Raw genomic sequence first — 23,217 nt, 5'->3', positions numbered from 1 at the left:
GGCTTGCCAGGGGCCCCTGAGCAACTTGACAGCTGATTCCCACCAGCTCCTTCCATGGCCCTTTTAAAATTTTCTGCAGTCTCTTCTGGCAGGGCTCCAGAGCTTTCTGGGCTCGTTTCTGCACTCAGGTCCTTTATTGCTTTACCTACACAGGCTTGAATCAGGTGTGCATAGCCTAGGCTAGCCTGCCAGCACGGGCAGTGTGCAGGGGTGGCATCACCCCTATAGAGGCACATCAGCTTTGGGAGATGATACGCATACTTTTCAAAGGTGCTTTTGTGATTGCAAAACCTGCCCACACCAACAAAATGAGCACATGCATGGGGACGTCACCCTTCCGTGATGAAAACTATTAAATTAAATTAAAACTGCGGCAGGAGCTTTGCTGGTGTCAGCTCCCCAGCCTGCCTGCTGGCGCTCAGCACCCAACAGCCTCCCAGCTTGGCAAACAGGCTGAGCGGCCCCAGCCCATGAGCTGGCTGGTTGAGGCAGTGCTGGCAGCTCCAGGAGGGAGTTAACCCAGCGATGAACTCACCGGCACCCAGTCACCTTACCAGTGCACTCTTCAAAGGGAAGCCCCGCAGGCAGCAGAGCTCATCACGGAAGGACGTTTTTCCACCGCGCACTTGCCTGGGACACCTCATCTTCCTGGGGAAACACCCTCCTCCTGGCAGGCGAGCCTCTGGAAGGTGGCCAGCCATGGTGCAGAGGCCTGCCTAATGCGTTTAAACCTTCTTGCTTGCCTTCACTGACCCTTGTGAAGTCCTTTGCAGTTCCCCGGGGTTTACAGGGAGCTGATGAAGCCCACTCCTGGCAAGCCCTGGGTGGGCTGACCCTCTGCAAGGCAGCGATATGGCTCGTGCAGTAACTTTTCACCCATCCCCATCCACTCCAAGCCTCTGGAGGTTTTGAGATTCTCTCTGAACCACCGCTGTCTGCTGCCCACCTTACCATTCCCCAACAAATGGTCACATTTGAGGTCCTGCCCTGCGCCCGGGAGGAGTGGGAGCACCGTCACCCCACCCAGCCTGTTAAAAGGAGCTTTTACATCCTGCTCCTTAATCTTGTTCCTGGAACGAGACCGTGTTTTAAAAATCAGGGGAGGTTGCTAAGGGACAGCATGCTCAGCAGGGACATTGCTTGCAAACCCTCAGCACTCAAAAGCGGGAGGTAAATAACTTGGGATATTATTAATCCTTCACTGCCCACACAATAAACAGAAATGTATTATTCTTGTCAGGGACAAAGGAGCCCATATTCCCCTGCAGCTGAGGAGCTGAACCAGCAAATCTTTTGGATTCAGCTCCACGGCAAGTTCAGCTGCGACTGAAGTTGTTCCAGTTCAGTTCCCGTTCAGGCCAATAATGGTACGTTAACCATTTGTTAACCCTGAACTCAGTCCAGCTAGTTCAAGCTGGAAAATGCAGGCTATGCAAGTGGCTCTGCGATGGTGACCGAGATGTTTTCAACCCATCCCTGGTTTCCATGGCCTCTGCTCCCTGTTGGGCACCAGAGCTTCTCACCAGCTCAGCAGAGCTGACACATGGGGCCAAAGGGCAGAAAAGCTAAATATTGCCCTGGGAGTGTGTAGGAAACCTGTGTGGTGAGGGGTGAGAAGGGGCATGGGGAACTGAGCCTCCCGGGCGCTTCCTCCCTGAAACCGGTGCCTGCACACGTGCGGTTCCTAAACCCCCAGGAGCACCGGAGAACCACGTGTCCCCATCATCACACTCAGAAATTTAAATGCTCCGTATATTAAATAACCTTTAGTGGCCCAGAATCCAATTCTGGGACCAGCCAGGAGTTATTTAGCAAGAAATCTCCCACCACAGTAGGCTGAGGCTCCAGGAGGAGATGAGGTCCCGTGTCAGCAGTGCATCAAGCTGCCGCTTGTCCCTGGAGAAAAGCGCATGGAGGGCTTGGGGGTGGGGGTGGAGGAAGTACCTCCTGCTCCCCCTGCACACAGCTATTCCTGGAGACTGGCTTTGTCTGTGACGGCACCTCCAAAAATAATGCCCCCAAGCCGGCAGCACGGCGAGGGGGGCCTTGGGGCTGCCGGTTCGCACCCAGCTCGCCGGCACAGTCAGGAGCGATCTTGGTTATATTTATCATTTGACCGTACCGGTCCTCTCTATTTTTAGAGCAGCCTTGCAGCTGCAGCTGGCAGACGAGTGAGGTGAGTCGGCTGGGGGGGGCTGGGTTTTATCCAGTTTCACCCAAAATTGCTGAAATCGAGGCATCTTTTCCTTGGCCCCAACGGCCCGTGCGTGGGGTGGTGAGCTTGGGGCTGCTTCCCTTCTGGGCGGGGGGTCCCACCTAGGCTGGCAGGTGGCTGAGCCCCGGCTGCCCCACGAACCCCCACGCCGCTCAAGTGTTTCCGAGCAGCCGTTTCCAGTGGGTGTGGGCGGCTGCCCTCGTAAGTCCGGGCAGGCTGGGCCCGTGGGGCACCGGCACCCCACCCGGGGGCAGGGGACACCGGGTGGGTCCCACTCGGGACGCATCCGGGGGGCGGGACGCTCCGGGGGTCCCACTCGAGCCGCATCCGGGGGGCGGGGACATCCCGGGGGTCCCACTCGGGACATGTCCGGGGGTGGGGGGGCAACCTGGGGGTCCCACTCGGGACATGTTTGAGAGGTTAAAGGTCAGCCTGGTCGCGGGGCGGAGGGGAAAGGTCAGGGATGGTAGCCCCCCCTACTCCAGCGCTGCGTTAGGCCCCGCCCCCGCCGGCAGTTGCCAATTAGAAGCCTCTTCGCCTGGGACCGCCCATTCCCCGCTGTCATCACACACCCGCACGTGGAGGGGGCGGAGCGAGGGTGGGACCTCGGCCCTGCGCGTCACGACCTCTCCGCCCTCCCATTGGCCTCACCGCCCCAAAGTACGCCTCGCCCATAGCCGTGCCCCGCCCAGCGCACCAATCAGAGCGGGGGAGGCGGGCGCGTGGGGGCGTGTCCCCGCCGGTACCCGGAAGGAGCGGAGCAGTCGGGGCCGCGGCGGCGGCGGCGGATGATGATAATGATGAAGACGAGGAGGATGAGAGGATGCTGGTGGGTCCGGCGGGGCGGGACATGACGGGGCGTGAGGGACCCACGGGACAGAACCGGGCGCCAGGGGGGCACGGGCCGCCTGTCCGGCGCGGGAGGGGTTAATGCGCCCCTGTCCCCACCGCCCCCCCCCGGTTCCAGAAGGTTCGGGGGGGGGCCGGTGGGATTGAGGGAGCCCTGATCGGGGCAGGGGGGCGGTGGTGGTGATCGGGATGGGTGCTGTGACATGGGGGTAGTGAGCAGGGTGGGGGCGGAAGGGGGCCCGGGGGGGGCTGGGTCTGGGGGGAAGGAGGGAGCGGGCGGAGCGGGGGGGCAGGCGACGGTGTGACCACAGAGCGGCCGGGGGGGGGTGGGGCTGTGGCAGGGACCCTGTGCCCCCCCTCACCCGGGGGCGGGCTGTGGCCCGGGGCGGCTGTGGCCGGGAGGGGCTGTGGTGGTGAGGCCTGGCTGGGGGGGCTGGGGGGCACAGCGGGGCTGTGGGTAGCGCCACCGCCCAGAAGGGGTGCGCTGGGGCGGCACAGGCCCCACTTGGGGCGTGCCCCCTGTCCTAGCTCCCAGCACCACCACCGGGACCCCCGGCTGCTCGGGGAGGTTGTGCGGTCCCTAGTCTTGCCCGCCGATGCCACGTCCTCCCCGCCGTGACACGGGCAGGGGCGGCCTGTCCGCAGGATGGGGCCTCTTCCTCCTCTTCCTCCTCTTCCTCCTCTTCCTCCTCCTCCTCCTCCTCCTCCTCCTCCTCCTCCTCCTCCAGGGCATCAGGTCAAACCCAGCTGAAACAGGCTGGGACTAACAGCCTGTTCCGTGTGTGTCGTCCCCCCCCCGCCCGGACACCCGTGCCGAACGGATCCGTGGCGGTGGGGCCGTGTCGGAGGCCCGGAGCTGCCGTGGCGTGGCCCAGCCACGCAGCCCGCCGAGGCGGGGAGCGGGAGATGCGGCTCACCCGGCGCCTGCTTGGCCGGCACCTGCCCCGGGGGTGCCTTCAGCGTGGGGTGCGAAAGCAGCGGATGTGAACCCCAGCATCCGCAGCGAGAGGCCTGCTGCCCTCTGGTGACAGCCGCCACGGGCGGAAGGACCCTGCGGGGGGGACATGCACCCACCCCACACCCGCAGCTGGAGACCTGGTGGGGTTTTCAAGCATCTTGCTGTAGCCGTTCCTGGCATAATCGATTCATAACCGATTTCTACAGAAACCGTGCGGGTGGCAAGCAGCGTACTCTTGGGAGTCCCAGATGCTATGTTTAAAAAGCTGCTGTGCGTTAGGGGAGACAGAGGGGATGGCTGCGTGATGGGAGCTGGGGATGGCTGCGTGATGGGAGCCAGGGCTGTGGGCTTGCTCACAACCCACCTGTGAACGTGACCCGTCTGCTGACCCGTGTGCAAGGGGCATAGGCTTATCTCCAGGGGTGTCCACCCTTCTTTTATTTTTTAAGGAAAGAGAATGGAGTTTGCTACTGCTGTGGAAAGCACACGGTAGAGGAATGCCATGCTGGGTCACAGGGTATTTTAAAAGTCGCTTCTACTAAGTGGCTTTTTAAAAAACATTACACAACCAAAGGTCTGCTTACGGACCTGTCCTCCTGTGACTGAATTGTGTCCTTTAGCCTTAGCAAAGAGGGTAACTTGGGACCTTGTGGATAGTGTAGCAGGACCTTGCCCTGACACAAAGGAGAGTCTCAGCAAATTTGGTAACACATGCAGAAGGTGAACAAGGTGTGGCAGGTGAAACAGGAGAAAACTCCCAGTGTGATAGTACTACAGTTAATTTTGGCTGTCCTCTGCTTTAGATAGAGGTTGAGGACTAAAAGAATTAAGTCATCCCATTAAGCCTCATCAGCGCCTTTTTTCACAGCGGTAATTCATGTCGTGCGGGTCTTGGCAGGAGTGAGCAGCGGGGCCCTGGCAGGGACTACACGTCCCAGCATGCAGCTCCCTCTGCACAGCCCAGCCGCCCGTCTGGGCATCGTGCAGGCTGGGATCTGCAGCCTCCTGGCAGCTCTGCCTGTGCCTAGGGCAGGGCAGCAGTGTGATTTGGGTGGGCAGGAAGGTTTGTACAGTGTTTGGATTGGAGTGGGACACTGCGGCCACAGTGTCTCTTGCAGAAGAGACAGTGCCTGCCTTCACTTCTCTGCAGCAGCTGCTCCCATTACATTTTGCTGGGTTCCTGCTGACTCTTGTCCCCTCCCATGGACCCTGGGGTGGCCAGCCTGTGTGGGGACAGCAGAGCCCTCCTATCACCCTAGCCATAGAGCTGTGGTCCTCGGGGAGCTGAGCTTGTGGACTGAGGCCCAGCCTGCAAATGGGACAGGGCTGGAGCCGTTTCAGCTCCTCTGCTCACCTTGCTTCTGTTCCCCATGTGAGAGGTTTCTCACCCACCGCCAGAAGGAAAGCTGGTGGGATCATCTTGCACTGACTTTGGGGACCCTGCTATTCGAGGCACAGCTCAGAGGGGCTCCCCAGCTCCACTGCCTTTGCAGCAAGCTGGTCAGGGCAGCTATCGATGCTCTGTTGTTCACATCTGTCCTTTCTGCAGAAATGGACTTTGGGGAATAACATATCATTTTAATTTTACTGGTAGGATTGCTGTTTCACTCCTGGCAGCTTTCTCCAAGCCAGTTGAAGTATCCGGTCCATATACCCTCCCTCTGCTTGGTGCTGAGCTTTCCCAGCCTTGTTCCCTCAGCAGTGCCAGGTCTTCTGAGCATGCAGAGCAGGACGAAGAAAGGAAGTTCCTTCCCTGAGCTCAAGGGACCTCTGAGGGCAGAGAAGCACATCTGCGCTCCTGGTCTTCCTCCTTGCTCTCTGCTGCCAGCTGCTTGCCTTGGCATGTTTCTTCATGGTCGTGCTGCGTAGCAGAGGCCAGAGATGCCCAGAGCTTTCTCGCTGCTTCTGAGTCTGATCATGGTTCAAGGGGATAGTTATTGATCTGACTCTTGAAAGTCAATGACTCTTGACTCTTCCTGAGTCCTTTTTCCTGCCCTTATACTGCTCTGGTTTGCCCACATTTGTCCCCTGCTAGATTTGGTAGGCACTATCGTGTGCTGAGTGGAAACATGCGGTGCCTGGGGGCCAGGACGCCTCCTGGATGCAGAACAAGAAAACGTGACATTCATAGGTGTGTGACCACAGGTGTGAAAGGAAAAAGTGAAGCCATATCAGTTAGAAGAGTGTTGTTCTCAGCATGCTATCAGTGTAGCTGTAGTCAAATTATCAGAGGTTTCAATGGCTGGATGAATTAATAAGTCAGGGTTGAAGCAGGACAAGTGCGAAGGGCAACACAGGAGAAATCCCGGAGGGAGACATTTGTATGCGAACAGAAGGCTTGTGGAGGGTGTCATTGTGGGTTACTTGGCGGTAAGAGTCTTCTGTGGGAGGGTTTTCCCTGATGCCTCTCCACCACACATCCCTCCCTGGGACCGCTTTCCTCCAGTGGGTTGCGTGGGTCCCTGCATCTCAGTAACACCATTGCGTGTTTCTGATTCTTCCTGTCTGCAGTGCCTGGCAGCTCTGCTCCCCAGAGCCTGTTTTCTGACCAGCTCTCTTTCCTTTGTTTTTCCATTTTGCTTTCACTCATGAGCAAGTGAGCCAGGTGAATATAACATCTAGAGAACTTGGTCTCACAAAGTTTGAGTTTTATTTTTAAAATTATTTTCTTTGACTGGAAAGTGTCTTTGCAAATCCCTATCCTCCCTTCGCCTTTGCTCCTCCCTTTCATAGTCGTGCTTTCTTCGCCTTGTGAATGCCCAGCTGCCAATGAACATGTCTTCCCCCTGTTTCTATCAGTGTCCTCAGCTGGTTGTGAATTGTGAATGAAGAGCAGCTGAGCTCACATGCTCTGCATTTCAGAGAGCTTGTTCAGGACTGGCCAGTGGTTTGCAGTCATACTTGTCTGTGTTGTGGCCTGGACAACCCCCCAGCAAAGCAGCGTGATGGTAGAACAATACTTGGTTGGGAAGCCTTCAAAGGAGTCCTGTGTACTGCAAAAAGTGCAGTTAGTGATTCAGCTGGAAGTGCTTTTTAGTAGCAAATTCATGTCCCAGGACAGGGCTGATATCAACCCTGTGATTCTTCTTGTGGAAGTGAACAAAGATGCAAAGTCCTTTATGCAAGAGCTGAGGTGATAATCCATATCTCCTGGCCTTAGTTCATTTGGGGTAATTGCATTCTTTTAAGGAGTGTTTTCAACCCATCCCTGTCAGATATATCGCCATCAGTTCCTGTGCTGCAGCAGTATGTGGGTGGCAGTACTTCAGCCGCGTCCAAAGCAATTCTTGTCACTGCTAAGGCTTGGAGCCTTTTGAGCCTTCTCTGAAATACTGTGTGGTAGAGCAGGGAATGGGTGGAGGGTTTTAAATTCATGTTTCTTAATATATACACATGCTACACTTACTGGGGATTGTTCTGCTTGTCAGCTCTCCAGAAACAGCCCTGGTGACTAGCTGGTACAGCTTCCAGGTGGGACCTCTCCTGGGATGCTGGTGCAGGTTGACCTGCTAACTCTGTAGGTGCAGGTGATGCTAAGCACAAACTTCCTGGGTACCTTCATGACTGTTTTAAGAACTGGTGCACCAGTAAGCCAGTGTGGGGATGTCTCCCCACAACACGATTTAAACGCTGTTCTTTCGGGGGATAGCGGCAGCATGGCTGCTGCAGTGCTCTGCTCACTGCTGCTGTGGCTGTGCTCGGAGCTGGGTTGTGCTGCCGGTGATACCGCAGGGTGGTAGCCCATGTGGGAGGGCAGGCTGGGGAGTGGGGACTGCCCCTACACATCTTCTGCTCATCACACCTGTGGCCAGGGGAATGACAGACCTGGTTTTCGGGAGACTGACGTCCCAGTTTTCGGGACCAGCTGGGCACAAGGACCTAGCCCCCACACTGTGATCTCCAGTAGTCTGTAATTACAGCACTGGGAGCCTAGGGAGGAGTCTTAAACATCTTTGTGACAGTGTTGTCAGGCCTCTCAGAGATTTCTATTAAGGAGTTGTCATTTTCCCCCTTCGATGTAGTCTGGGAAATGCTGCAGCGTTGGATTTGGCTTGGTCTGTTTGAGTTGTTGGGAATGGTATCTCCCTGCAGAGGAGTCTGGCCCTCGCTGCCCTGGCTTCGTGTCCCTGTGGGGTGGTTTAGCAGGTGGCCTGTGGGAACCACAGCCAGAGCCTGTTCTTGCAGATAAACCCTATGCCAGCGCACCCACTCAAGTACCCGCAAAGCCTGTGTGGTGGAGCAAGATACAGCTGCGCGGGTGAAGAAGAACAAAGCCAAGGGCACAAAAAGGAATTTACTTCCCACTGAAATCTGGGGAAGGAGGACGGTGGCAGCAACCTTAGCAGCCTTCTCTGGGGAACCAACTGTGCACCCGCCTGGAGTCATGCAGGGAACCGGGGTGATAACTGGGGCTGCCTGAGGGAGTCAGAGCTGCAGCTGGAGGGGTGGCCTCAGCACCAGTAAAAGTTATTGTGGGATCTTCAAGGTGCTTGGGGTCTCTTGATTCTGTGCATAGGCCACTAACTTGCTTGGCTTGGATGAGCAATTACTGCCCGTGCAGTGTTCAGAAGGCCTTCTTGGACCTTGGAGAAGCAGAGACTGAGGGGAGACCTCATCGCAGTCTGCAGCTTCCTCACAAGGGGAGGAGGAGGGGCAGGCGCTGATCTCTTCTCTCTGGTGACCAATGTCAGGACCCGAGGGAATGGCAGGAAGATGTGCCAGGGGAGGTTTAGGTTGGATATTAGGGAAAGGTTCTTCACCCAGAGGGTGGTGGAGCACTGGAACAGGCTGCCCAGGGAGGCAGTCACGGCATCAAGCCTCATGATATTCAAGAAGCACTTGGACAACGCCCTCAGACACATGATGTGAATTTTGGGGTTGTCCTGTGCAGGGACAGGATTTGGACTCTTGTGGGTCCCTTGTAACTCAGGACATTCCATGATTCTATGATTCTTGTGTGGGCAGGATATTCCTCAACAGAGCTGGACATGTGTCTGTGCGCTTGTTTTTCCAGGTGACCCAAGACAGCAGGAACGAGCAACCCCAAGACCACGCTGCACGTGCTGACAGCTGAGAGCTGCTTTTCCTGTCTGCTTCAGTCCTACACCAAGGTTAGCACCTGCTCAATCATCACCAGTTTCTCTTCCTTCCCCAGGGCTATGTGAAGAAGCAGGGGAACCCCGTGCTTTCCTCCCCTGGACCTGTAGGGACAGCTCTGCAGAGTAGGTGTCACCCAGCTGAGGTGCTCCCACAGCCCAGGCTTGTTGGGTGCTCCTGCCTCTCACCTGGCTGACAGCATGGTGAAGGCAGTCTGAATGTGTACAGCCAGTGCTGTTAAGACCACTGAACCCCACACACAGTTGTCAGGAGCTCAACGGCAGTGTTTTTTAAGCCCTTGGGAACTTGCAGTCTGTGCTGCTTGCTGCACTCATCCTCTGCATAGCAGCAGTATTGCATGGGAGCATTTCCCAGCTGCTGATCTCTGCTGCTTGCTGTCCTTCACCTGAACAGAGCTGAGACTTCACCCAGAGCTCATGGCCAATGTGATTCTGCTTTCTATCAGAACCAGTTGAGCTCTGCCTGCGTTTTCCCAGGATTTTGTAGCAGGAGGAGACCCTTAGCTGTGGTGTATGAGGCTTAGAGTGAGTGGAGTGTTTCAGGAGGACTGGTAGCCTTTGTATTGCCACCATCAAGAAATGTGAAGGTCAGCCCCTTGCTGCGCCAAGGTAACCAGCCTGGAGAAGGCTGAGATGGTTGTGGTCTTCCCACCCCCTCCCCGGCCCATCCCTGTACCTGGATGACCTGAGAAACCTGATCTAGTTGAAGATGTTCCTGCTCACTGCAAGGGGGTTGGACTAGATGGCCCTTGAAGGTCCCTTCCAACCCAAACCATTCTATGACTCTCTGATGCTTGTGTGCCTGCCTGGGACCCAGAAGTGCCTGCCCCACCTGCACGGTGTGTCTCACATGGAAGGGAGCCCTCATCAGCACTGTGCCTTCTGAGGGAGCAGGCTGAGCCCTTCTTTCACCCCAGAGCCCAGGTACCATTTGGCCAGGAGAGGTGATGGGGGGAAGCCACTGTTTAGGACATGTGGCTGCCCAGGCTGTGTGGCTCTTCTTCTAGAGTGTCTGCTGGGGAAGTTTGGGGCCAGTCCAGAGAGAGGTGGAGACTGGGGCTTGGGCCGTCTTGTCCTTCAGCCTGATGCTGAAGTGGTACCCGCAGTGAGTGAGGTAGGGGTAGATCTACCTACCCAGGGACGAAGGAAGTTTCCTTTGCTCATGTTAGTGCTGTGTGCTGCAGACTCCTAACCAGACAACGTGGTGGCAACAGACCAGCCCCTTTGTCCAGCTGAGTTGTGTCAATCACTAATGCCTATTCCATGCTGGGATCTTTTATATCTCTTAGTGATTAAGAAGAGATATGGTATGTGGCTAAGACCAGTTAAAAGATTTGCCCTCAGTTCTGCTGGAGCTGCTTACAGATCCTGGTTCACCAAGCTCACAGCATCCTCTCAGTGCTCCCCTGCCTTTTGACAAGAGGCATTTTAACACACAGCTCACCTCTTCGCCCCCCCCCCCCCCCCTTTGCTGACCAAATAGCTTGATACCTCCAGGGACAGCAAATCTCCCACATACGTGTAATGCAGCAGCTTCTCCCACTACTTGGTCATAGCATAAACCTCTTCCCTCTGGTTTGAATATCACCTAACCCAGGTGATATCAGTGAACTTATATTCAGGCTGAATTAACCATATTAGTTCAGTTTAGTGCAGCTGGCAGTCGTATGGAAGCTGGTACAGGTGCAGACCTTTGGACAGACTTGCAGCACCTCTGTTGGGATGGGATGGAACGCTTTGCTGGCTAACTCAAAGACTGGGCAAACTAGAGGTTATATCTTCAACAGAAAGTGGTCAGCCTAATGTCCTTCAGCCTGCTCTTATGGTCTGACCAGCTGATCTAGGAGTAGGTCTTCTTTCCACTGGAAAGCCCAAGAAAATGCTGCCCCGCCTTCAGAGATGGGGCCCTGGGTTCCTTCTGAGTATCGGCACTGGAGTTATGCGAAGAATCCCCTCTTTGCCCTACCATCTCTGTTGCAAGTAGGTCGGGCATTCAAAGATCCTGTTCATGGGAGTGTTGGGACAGCTGGATCCTTGTTTGGTTCTCGCTGCTCCCAAGAATGGAGCAGAGGATCGTTTGCTGAGGCTAATTTTAGGCCTCTGAACATTGCCGGTGTCCCTCTGAGCTCCTATTTGTGTGCAATCCTGCGACTCCCTGCTAAGAGCTATGTGAGAGTCCCGTATCCTCATGTGTGAAGGTTTTGCTGGGGCAGAGCGTCCTAGGGATTAGGAAGAACTTTGAATTCCTTGCTTACCTGAAGTATATAAGCCATATCAGATGTATGTGTAACACCTTTTATTAGCACTAGGACCAAGCACCCTTTGGACCTTGCTTTGTGGGTGCCCACACATTGCGTGGTGGGAAGTGGCTGCAGCTTTACAGCCCTTCCCTGCCAAAAATGCAGCACCCCTCCTCTTTGAGCAATTGGTTCCTGTTGTCTCATCTGGGCACGCATGGTATAGAAAACAGTCTTCCATGAAGCCTCTGGGTATGGAAATAGTCTAAAGCCCACAGCTAAGTGAGATGAGAGCCCAGCTCCAGCCCTCTCTGTACGGCTGGATGGCTGCTTGGCATTTGCCACCACCATCCTCCAGCCCAGCACAGGGTGAGGCTTCCTGGCCTCTCCTTTGTTTGTACACCCAAGACTTTTGGCCTCTCTGCAGTTCTGGTTTCCATCTGTTCAGGTGATTTTTCAGCAGCAACTGGGCTTAGTGCTGAGCTTTGCTAAGTTTCGTGTTGAGGCAAGATGTGGCTCTGCAGTTTTGGCCCATCTTTATTTTTAGCCTGTGTAAGACATGGTTGATGGTATCAGAAGGAAGTTGCATGGTCTCCTGAGCTCCATGACTCATCTTGGATCAGGACCGAGGCTTCTCTAACTTCTGCTATAACCCTCAAGTGCTATAACCAGTTGTGGTGGGCGCTGCTAGATCTGGGGAAGGGCAGAACAGGGAGGGAAGCAGAGCTTTTAGAAGTTGTTTTTAATCCATTCTGCTGAGTCATTAAAATCATTCGCTGAAAGATATTAGCAGGTATCACACTTTAGTGTGGTTGAGCAGGGTCCTTTGTGTTCCCCCTGCATTTTGTGCCCACGTAGGAGAGGTGAACAGGAGAGGAGCCCTGCTTATACACTGGGTTGGGTAACTGTTTAGCGGCACATAGCAACGGTGGACAACAGTTTTTAGGAGAGGAAGTGAAGCAGGATCCTGTCTCTGGTTCAAGCCACAGTGAGATTTGGTGCAGCAGAACAGACCTGCCTGAAGTGGAAATGGGCTGGGACTGCAGAGCAGAGACTTAGGAAATACCTGCCAGTCTGCAGCAAGAAGAGTTTGGGAGTCACTTTTTCATCAGACCTGGTGCTGACACAAGGCAGAAAGAGCTTATGGGGCTTTCTGACCTGCGGGAAGCCGTGTTTTACTGGTCAGGGCTGGGCGGGAGCAGCATGTCACCACCATGGAGCAGGTGGCATGGGTCAGGTGGTGATATTGAAGCATTCCTGTCTGCCACAGCAGAACATGGGGTGCAGCTAGAGGGACCTCTGTGCCCCAGGTCTGGCTGCCCGGCTCTCCTGTGTCGCACCTCAGGACTGAGCACAGCGAGGTGTGATACATAGGGTCCAGAGTGGGCACCTTGCCCATGAAGCGGGTGGGGATGATGGCTTGTGGGTTTGGCTTCCACCTTGGCCCTCTTTCCTTCCTCAGGGTGATGAACAGCCCTTAAGGAGCATGTTGAGGCGTTTGGGTGTTGTGCAGCAGGTTTTACGTGTGAGCTGGCGGGGAGGGGACAGCAAGGCTTGGGGGAGCAGAGACAAAGGAGGAAGGCAGGGGGACATGCTTGGGGGGATTGCTATGGCAACTTGCTGCTTGCAGCATTGCTGCACAGCAGCAGACATGCAGCCTGCCGCAGCCTTCTAGACAGCCCTGTCCCAGCCATGCCGTGGACTCGGCACCGCTGACAATCTGACATCCGGAGCTGCTGTTCTCGGGCAGCAGCATCAGGGTGGGTGGCCAGAGATGTTTTGTCCATCTTCTCCCCTCTTTCACCCCTTGCAGGGGAATGGGCAGGCAGCTCATGTTTGCAGACCTGTTCTGTTAGGAGCCTTGAGTGGCAGAGCAGGCCCGGCCAGAAAGAAACCAGTCTCCTGAGCCCTCTCACTGAACCACGAAGGAAAGAGGGTTGGATTGGGTCCAGAGGAGGGCCACAAACATGATCAGAGGGCTGGAACACCTCTCCCATGAGGAAAGGCTGAGAGAGTTGCTGTTGTTCAGTGTGGAGAAGAGGAGACTCTGGGAAGACCTTATCGCTGCCTTTTAGTACTTCAAGGGGGCTTATAAGAAAGATGGGGACAAACTTTTTACCAGGCAATGTAGAAATAGGTCAAGGGGTAGTGGTTTTAAACTAAAAGAGGGTAGGTTCAGACTAGATACCAGGAAGGCATTTTTTACAATGAGGGTGGTGAAACACTGGCACAGGTTGCCCAGAGAGGTAGTCGATGCTCCATCCCTGGAAACATTCACGGTCAGGTTGGACGGGGCTCTGAGCCACCTGGTCTAGTTGAAGATGTCCCTGCTCACTGCAGGGAGTTGGACCAGATGACCTTTAAAGGTCTGTCCCAACCCAAAACATTCAATGATTTTATGATTCTGCTGGCCTTGTTCATCCTCAGTTAATCAATGTAAGTGGCTCCAGCCATGACTGCATCTTCCAAGGATACCTAGCCCTGTATGGTGCCATCCACCTCACACAGCCAGTTTCACAGAATCAGGCAGGGGTTGGAAGGGACCTCTGGAGATCACCTCGTCCCACCCCCCTGCTTGAGCAGGCACACCCAGAACAGGGGCACAGGACCGCATCCACGTGGGTTTTGAATATTTCCAGAGAAGAGACTCCACACCCTCCCTGGGCAGCCTGTGCCACTGCTCTGGCACCCGCACAGGAAAGAAGTTTTTCCTAAATATAGGTGGAACTTCCTGTGGTCCAATTTGTGCCCATTGCCCCTTGGCCTGTCGCTGGGCACCACTGAAAGGAGTCTGGCCCCATCCTCCTGACACCCACCCTTTAGATCTTTATATTTATCTAAAGTTGGTAAGATCCCCCTCAGTATTCTCTTCTCCAGGCTGAACAAACCCAGGTCTCTCAGCCTTTCTGGGGTACCTGTACTCTGATGGAGAACAGGTGCTCTAGTGAGCCCTCTGATACAGTCTAAAATCATCCTCTGCGGCAGGAAAAGTAGGGTTTAAATGTTTCTGAAGCTGCCTTTGGGCAGACTCCTTGCTAGTTGCTGGTAGAGAGCTGGCTCCTTTTGCTGAAGGGAACATCATGCCACTTGCTGCACAGAGAGAACAGGTCAGGAAGCTAGCTCCAGCCTGGCCATAATGTAAGTGTGACTGAAACCTGACTTGTCCTCTGTGATGTGCCTTTAGCTCTCAGTGCAAGCCAGGGGGAAGGGACCAGCTGGCAGCAAGTACAGCTTGCCTATCTCAACGTGGGTGGCTGTGCGAGCCATCTCTCTCCTTGCACCTCTCAAAGGTCAGTGCTCACAGTGAGCTAAAACACCCTGCCTGCAGCTCTGTGCCCAGCCCAGAATGAGAGGGGAAGGAGCCTGTCCCATCTTCGGAGGGTGCTCTGAGGTCAGATGTGTGGGGTTGCCATGGCGTGGCACACACTGCTGTAGTGCCTGTGGCCAGAGCTCGTCTGAGACTAGGATGTCCAGACAAAACTGGAGGGGAAAGGATGCATGTGAGCTGCCCAAATGTCCCTGTGCTCACAAACGTCATGATCTTTGCCTGATTTGTGACTGTTCCTTCCTGGTCTGAACCAGGGTACAGAGCCTCAGAAATTCCCCTGAAAGCCATTTCACGATTTCCGATCTGCCATAGTGTCCATCTCCAGTTTAGGGTGATGATAAGATCTGTACAGACTGCCCAATGGTGTCCAGTGCGACAGTTACAGTCATCTGGGAACACCCAGATAGGTTGGACTTGTTTGTAAAATGTCCCCTGGACTCCAGACCCTAGTGTTCCCAAGGGAGAGCAAACAAGGAGGTGGAAAGCTGGAACATGGAGCCTCTGGGAAGGCTGCTTGTGGCACACAGCAGTGTGCTTCCTCCCTCCCACTTCCGACAGGTTCCTTGTCTTTTTGGAGGGGAGCAGTTTGCTCTACACTGGCAGCTAGAGCTTTCTTCCCACAGAGGAAGCTGCGATACTGGTACCTGACGCTGAAGGCAATTTCAGATCAGCAGCTCGAGCACTGCTGTTCACATACGTGACCTTCAGCACTTGGCGTGAGAATTGGTAGTACAGTGTATTACAGGTGTGGATGATGGTGGAGCGTGGTCAGAATCCATTGAGCCAAACCACAGTTCTCTCTGGCCCTGCTTTCACAGCCTGGTGTTTCTGATCTTTCCTCTGGACTGAGGCCTCAAGATGTGCTATGAAATACCATGGAGCAGACGCAGAGCGCAGATGCAGAGTGCCTCCTGGGCACTGTGACCTGATGAGTTATAACCATGTCATCTTTCAAGGTGCAGCTCCCTCTTTTTCTGTCTTGCCAGTTCACACTACACATTTTTAAGCACAGCACAAAGGGTCAGAAAAGCCCAAAGCCAGTGGGGTCACATACTCAGCTCCTGATTTGGGGAGGAGTTAAGACAGGCAGTGCTGGAATAAGCATTTAGGGAGAGGCAGCCAAGAGAGATTTCCTCCTGGCTGAGCTGCAGCATTGAAGTTTGGAAAGTACTTTGTGGGTTACGTGCAGCTGTGCTTTGCTGCTGCCATTGCCTTAGGCAAGTCCAGGACATGCATACCTGTTAGTAGTCAGACTGGAACACCATCCCGAGCAGTGTCACTGAAAAAAAAATGGCCAGTGTCCCTTTGGACATCGGGAGCAACCTTAATGCTGCAGCTGCAGAAAGAGCGCTGGGGATTTCAGCAGAGAGATGATGGATCACTGGGACCAAGAGGAAACGTTGACTCGGTGGGTGTTTCTACCTGTGTTCCCTAAATTGTGAGAAGATAGTTGAGCCCAGCAGCGCTGTACAGATTGCCTGTCTGGAAGATGCATAAAGAATAGCTTGCAAGAGCCAACTCTTTGCTCAATTCAGACCCGGAGAAAACGCCTGGACTCTGTGCACTGGGGTTTTCTTACTGCCAGTCAGCACTGCTGTAGTTGTGCAGGGAGATCGTGGCGTAGACAGGTTAGCACAGTCACTCGGGTCCTTTCTGTACCAGTGTTTGCATTACTGATGAGATTAGCTTAGCTGGGCCAGTGGTGCACAAAGAGGGTAATTCTTAAGGTCCTCTCTGCTGTGGCTGCCAGCAAAATAAAGCAGTTATGGTATCAAGTAGCAGGTCTGAGCTTTGCTTTCAATTCATCTTCTACGAGCAGCAACAGCTAAAAATATGATCAGTGTTTGAGGAACTCAAATATATTCAGGCTTTTTGTCTGGCTCTGGTCTGCTGACCCCTCCCCTGGGCTGACAGTCTGGGATCTTAAGGTATTTGCAGTGATCTGCCCTCTCCATGAGATAAATCTGGATAGAGAGAAAACAAAAATTGGTGGTATCAATCTGCCACCCTGAAAGTGCTCCTCTTGCTGCTGTGCCTGTTCCCTGTAACCAAAGGCCTGTTTCATGGCTTAGATTTGTTGAGGAAACAGGCTTATAGCTCCTCGCTTTCTCCTGTGCAGCTATCTCCCTGGCAGCTCAGCAAGAATTATTTATTATAGATTACAGCTCTGTTTAATTCTGTTTCCCTACAATATCATCCTGTTAAGAGTCAGTGAGCAAAATGCAGTGGTGCTTCCGGAGGAAGGCTGCTATCAGAGGCCAGCCCTGTAGCAGAAGCTGGAAGCAAGGAGGAGCAGTTTACCAGGAAATGCCTGTGTTCATGTGCTGGTCGCTTTTGGGAAGGAAAAGGCATCTCACCCTTGAAAGCTTTCTTACTGCAGTACTCCAAATGCTGCTGACAGAGCCACACCAGTGTGAGCAATAGTGAGAATGTTGCCCTCCAGAGCCTGAGAAAGGTCTGACCAAAATGGTGGTCTGGAAAGAAAAGTAAAATTCTGTCTTTAAGTGAACCTTCAAGTGGTTTTTTTTTTTTGGAGTGGTTTGTTTGTTTGTTGGGGTTTTCTTTTGTTGTTAGTGTTGGTTTGGGCTTTTTTTCTTTTTTTTTTTTTTTTTTTTTTTTGCTATGGAAAAGAAAAGGTATTGCTTGTGCAAATCCTTGTAAGGAAAGAGCAGGGAATTTCCTTTGGAGTGAGCCTGCCTGAAACTCCATACGTCTCAGATGTGTGTTAACGGAGAAATGAAAAGATTGTGCCATAAAGTGATAGGGGATAATGAGTTTAATCTACTGTTACATTGTCCTGGGAGATAGAGCTGGGGCAAGCATATTGGCAATAACGTTATGTTTTGCATGACAACAGCAGCAAATACCACCTGAACGGGCTTCCCTGGGGAGGGGTGAAAGCGTCTGTTTCAGAGTCCCCAGGAAGGTGGAGCGAGGCAACCAAGAGAGGTGAGGCTGGGGAAAGATGTCAGGAGATTTGCAGGTGGGCAGTGTATGACGGCTGTGCATTTTCTGCAGCTTGAGCTCTGCTTTCCCATTAAGTGGCCCAGTTGAACTGGACAACGCTGGGCTCTTAACCTCATTGAGACCTTGAGAAATGCAGTTAAGAAACATTAACTTTAATAACATTAGTGAGATGTCTAATGTGGAGCCTGAGTGAGCAGATCTTTCTCTTCTCTGCCTGCGAGGTGGTGATTTGCTACTGCAGCAGATGTAGGGATTTTAAACTATGCTGGTGTGGGTGAGCACTGCTGTGCTCAGCTACAGCAAGGGCTGCAGGTGGGATGTCATCCTGGGAATGCTTAACCGGCAAGCAGGGCCCCAAAGGGTTTTTGGAGGGGTGTGGTGAAAACAGAGAAGCTGAGGGCAGCACCTGGAAACGCATCAGCTCCTGGAGCTGGACTGGAGAACCCAAGTCTACTCAAATGCATGATTCTCAAATGCAAGTAAAGAATGCAATGATCTGCTCTCAAGGAAATGTCCAGTGTGCTTCCAGCTTTTTGGGAGCCAGGGCACTCTTCTCATTTATAATGCGGTATCTGGGTCTTCAATTTTTCTTTTTATTATTTTTTCTTGTTGTTCCCACGTGGCATTTCCTTTCTTTTCCGGGCTGTGCTGAGTTGCAGGCATCGGGTGAGGAGCCCTGCATGTCCCTGTCCCGCCTGGTGCCAGAGAGCATGTGGGCCAGTCTGTGGGGTGAAATGTAGCCAGCAATGCTGGGTGCAGTCAATATGGCCAGCAGCCGAGTAGGGCCAACTTCTGCTTCAAGAGAGGTGGGAACAGAGGAGGCTTGTAATCTGGATAGCTGCTTAGTGAAGGACAAGTGGGTATCTTTATCTCTCCCCATTGCTGGGGTTTTCAGGGGTGTCAGTACCACCCTTGCCCGACTCCCCACACTGTGTCTGGTGCTGGGGGCTGCCCACCCACTCTCCTTCCTCGGGACAGGGATGGTATGCAGTGACTCAGTTTCCCTGTGGCCTGGTGAGCAGGGAGGGGTGGAGTGGGACCGGAAAGGGACAGAGGGGAAGTTACAGTAGCTGGTAGGAAATGCCCTTTTGGGGTGCTGCAAGGTGGCCCTACCCCATCCTGTCTGTAGGGGTGGTGTTTTGGGGTGCTGCAGGGCAGCTCTGTTCCATCCCAGCCACAGAGCTGGAATTTTTGGGTGCCACAAAGCAGCCCTTGCTCCATCAGCTTTCTCCTGTGCCAGGGATCACGCTAGGGCAGGGAGGGCTGGCTGCACCTTCCGCTCCCTCTGCATTCCCATGTGCAGAGCATATGATTATGGACAGTCCCAAGACACTGCCTCCTCCAAGGCATGATTTGTGGGCTGCTGCTTGGGATGTGGGTCTGAGCTTATCTCAGACAAGGCAAGAATCAGGAGTGCTATCACTGCGCTCTTGCCTACGTGCAGGCTGCGGAGGTAACGACATGGCATCCCTTGCTGTCTCGGCTTTGCACCTGAGCATGGAGCAATGGCTGGACCTGGGGCAGGAGGAGAGGAGTCCTTGCAGGAGTGACAAGGGGAGTGCCCTGTCGCACTTGCTTCCTTCCTCACCCCTATGCCTTTCTATGGCCCCAAATCTGCCTGCATGGAACATGTTTTGTAATAAACCTGCTGAACTGAGGAGAGGTACAGCAAAACCAGAAGATTATAAAGAGTCACAAGCCCAACCCACGCCCCTGTCGCTGCAGCAGTGTGGGGCACAGGGTCCCCACATTCACATCTTGGTAGTAGTTTGTACTGATGATGAGGATGGTTAGAGACATCTTCCCCACCGGCCCTGCTGTGTGTATTTGCCGTGTCCTGCAAGCCACCAGCAGATTGGCAGCACAGCTCTTCCGTAGGTGGAGTGTAGGTCCAGCTTCCCATGGATGCTGCAACCTGCCTTGCTTCTGTGAAGCACTCTTTATTTGAGGTGGTGCCCTAAGGGTTAAGCCGTGGTTGTGGGGTAGGGTTTGTAGCAGGAACAAAGAGAGCTTTTAAGGTCTGTGTTGGGCTAGGAATAGAGGGGATGGATTGAGCCTTTCCCAGTGTGTTGAATTACAAAGGTCATGGAGACCCTTTTGCTGGGAGGGAGTAGCAGTTGAGGTCCCTGCTGGAAGTGGGGCAGAGAGAAAAGAAATTGTGAAGCTCAGTGAGAGCAACCTCATGGGGAGCTTTAAGCCCAGAGTGAAAACTGGAACTGTATCCTGAGATGAATGAGTGTTGAACACAAGGCTGGAAGCCAGCAGGCCAGGACTGTAGGCTTTGTGCAGGCCTTCTGCCCTGGGATTTTTTGGTGGTTTGGTTTGGTTTCTCCCCCCTATATTGCATTTGCAGCTGCCCCCACATATGGCACCTGAATTTGCAACATCACTGATGTAGTCAACACCTGGGCCTCTCCAGCCTGCTCTGAGCAGAAGGCTGCAGAGGGTCAAACACAATGCCTACAAGGGAGGATCTCTCCAAAATGCAGAAGAGGAGACAGTCCCGTGTGCCTGCAGGCGCATTTTGCCTTGACAAAAGAGGGAAGTTGGCTTTTAAATGCCTGCCCAAGCTAAAACTGGATTTTTCATGTGTAGTTAAGCAGGAAAGCCCATGTCTAACTGCCTTCCTATCCCCTCTGCTTAATGCTGTCTGTTCAGGGTGCCCCATAGGGCCACTGGAGGGGCAAGCAAAAGAAGCCAGGGAAGGGATGAATGGCAGAAACGTCTGTTTCCCTTCCTACAGCAAGGTGGAAAGAGGACACAGCTAGTTTTCATCCTGAGATTCAGACAGTGTGAGCCAACCAGCCAGCCCACCCAGGACGTGTATGGAGGGGCTGCAGGATGTGCTGAGTCAACAGGAGCATCCCCTTGCCAAGGGCGGGGGGCTGATCAGGGCTGCCGAGACAATAGGGGTTTCCAGCTTGCAGGAAGGGTGAGCACCAGCTGCAAACCACACGGTGGGCTTTCCAATTTTAGCAAACTTGGGATATGTGTTACCAACCAGAAAAGGCGGTTTAGTCCTTAAAACTTTCAGGCTGAGTTAGCAGGCACTTGGCCATTCAGCTCCATCCCTTGGCACAGGCATGCTCCCCCATCTAAGCTTTCATTTAAAGAGATTCCACATCTGGACTTTATGTTGGATGAGATGACCTTGGATGTAATTTTTGGAACAAAGGGCTGATACTTCATTGGGCTCTGTCTAGGAGATGAAAGCTGGTCCCAGGGAACACTCCATGCGGGTCACTGCAGCCACCACCTAAGTTAGCAGCCTTGAGGCTGCTCTACTTTTTCAAGCACCACAAAGACAGAACTGCAAGGAGCACAGACCTGCTGTGAAAAGGAGAACCCAGAATTGAAAGTCTTGGTTCGGGGCTCCTGGAAATGGTGGTATCCTGTGTTAACCTTGCTAGATGGCCTGTTCTCAGAGTCGTGCTGTGAGTGTTTGTCTTTGTGCCCAGGAACTGCTTTCAGCAGAAGTGTCAACTTTGTGTACTTCTTGCTGCGTAGCATCCACATTGAGAAAGCATGAACTTCTCCACCTGTCATTGCTCAAAATCCTCTCTCTTCATCCTACCCTCTGGCATCACCTGTGCTGCAGAAGCATGCCACTGACATAAAGGTTGGTGAATAAACTGGCTCCCCCTCTGCTGAAGGGTCCCAGCTTGCTGACCTGAAATGTGCTATATGAAGGCAGCAGTCATGCCACTGTGCTTTGGAGGAATGTTCTGCCACTCTTTGTAGCCACCTGGGCTGCAGAAGCGGAACAGAAGGCAGTTGCAAAGCATCTCCTTGGTGGGGGAGACACGTCTTGTACAAGCAAGATCAGCTTGGCTGTCTCTTCTCTGCTCTTCCCCCCCAGCCTGGCTGGAGAGGGGTGTTGTAGATGGGGTGTTGGCCCTATGTTAGTCACAGATGGGTGGCTGTCAGGAAATTATTACGGTCTGGCTCAAATTGGAGCAGTCCCCAGCTGCTCTAACTGGTTGTGGGGCACATCCCTTGGCTTCCCTTTTGCCTGGGAGCTACAGCAGGGAGCTGCTCTTATCTAAGCTCATATAGGTTATGACTTCTTGCTCTATCGCTGGCTCACAGAGCATGTAGGGAAGCCCATCTTTTCCATGGTGACACGTGGATTTAAGTATGTGAATTTAAATTGCTGGGCCTGTCCTGCTGGTGGCTGCTGAGTTTTGTTCAGGTGCTTGCCCAGTGCTGCGACCTTGTGACACCATGACCAGTGTTGGCTCTGCCTTTGGCCTCGCTGATGAGACGCATTGAGCACTATGAATCTTCCACTCTGCCTCCCTAGGAGGGACCCTGGGGACTGCAGCATCCTGATGAGAGGAGGGATGGCGTGCAGTGCAAGCTGCTGGCACCCATCGGACCCTGTGTGACAAAAAAAACTTGGTTTTCTTTGCCCTGAGAAGGGAGAAAGGCTCTGTGCATTCACGGTGAGGACCAAGAGTGTAAAAATCCAGGGAGAACCAGCAGCTCTGACATAGTCCTGAGCTTTAGCAGAAAATCGTTCTTTGTCCCTATTAAATACATGACATTCCAGCCCAGAATATTGTCTCTCCCTCCCTGGCCAAAGCATGGTTTAGTCTGGCCTTAATTCATGGGTGGCAAGGCCTCCTGACCTGGCTGCGTGACTCTGCTGGAGACATGATGCTTGACTGACTTGTCCTGTTGCAGCACCACCAAGGCTTGTCCTGAGTAGCCTGCCTGTAACTGTAGGCAAAATGCTGCAGCTGGCCAAGCGCTCCTGAGTGGAAGGGACCAGAGCCCCTTGTCAGCATGATTCTGACCCATGGGATGTGGAACTGAAGGGGTGAGAGAAAAGCCTGTGTCTGATCCCAGTCATTTTCTCCTGTAGTCCCTGGGAAATGGATCCTCCAGCTATGACAGGCAGAGGTGCAGGTCTGCAACTGTGTGTGATGCACAGACTGGCATCTTCTGCGTGCGCCAGCGCTCTCATGCACTCCTTGATGCAGATGGATGTGCTCTGGTACACAGAGCTGCTTGTGGGCTGGGAGGTGTGTGCCGCAGCTCTCGCTGGGCTCCGGCACAGCTGTGGTGTGCGGTCTTCCTCTTGTCATCTCTGTTCTGGTCCCCTCCGAGAAGGAGGCTGAGGTTAGCTGGCGAGCCCTCGGAAGGGGTGATGCTTGGGGCAAAGTGAAGGGAAAGGATGTGGGGCAAAGCCTGTTTGAGCTTCAGCCCCTAGCATTAGGGGAATTACTAGTCAGAGAAGCAGCCTGAAGAGGATGTTTGTATGTAGTATTGTGTGCATGTCTTGTATGTCCCGACTCAAACACTGGCCAAGGCTACGGGCCCTGCATGGGCAGTGGCACTAGCTAATGCCAAGTGACTGTGGCTGTGCTTAGAAGAAATCCCTTTCTGGCTTCCAGGAAGCTCTCCACCTGGAGAGTCAAACTGGGAAGAGGCACAGCCTGGGGGGCCATGTTTGGCTGTACCTGAAGGCAGGTTAGTTGGCAGACTGCTCACCTGTGGATCTGAACTGCAGCTGCACCAGGTAACCCTCCCACGGCCAGTGG

General features: G+C 53.7%; 1 protein-coding gene across 2 annotated transcripts in view; it reads left to right on the top strand.

Annotated features, from left to right (window-relative positions):
• Nucleotides 1-2,959: 2,959 nt before the first annotated feature.
• The window catches only part of ATOSB (atos homolog B), a 43,321-nt gene continuing 23,063 nt past the window's right edge, over nucleotides 2,960-23,217 (top strand). For both annotated transcript variants that reach the window (XM_064438019.1, XM_064438020.1), the window contains exons 1-2: nucleotides 2,960-3,044; nucleotides 9,037-9,133. The gene's annotated coding sequence lies outside the window, so the exon portion shown is untranslated. The remainder of the gene's footprint in view (nucleotides 3,045-9,036; nucleotides 9,134-23,217) is intronic.

This window comes from Phalacrocorax carbo, chromosome Z (genome assembly GCF_963921805.1).
Source record: "Phalacrocorax carbo chromosome Z, bPhaCar2.1, whole genome shotgun sequence".
NCBI classification, from domain to species: Eukaryota; Metazoa; Chordata; class Aves; order Suliformes; family Phalacrocoracidae; genus Phalacrocorax; species Phalacrocorax carbo.
Note: the sequence above shows the minus strand (reverse complement) of the source record. Positions and strands in the feature narration are given on the sequence as shown.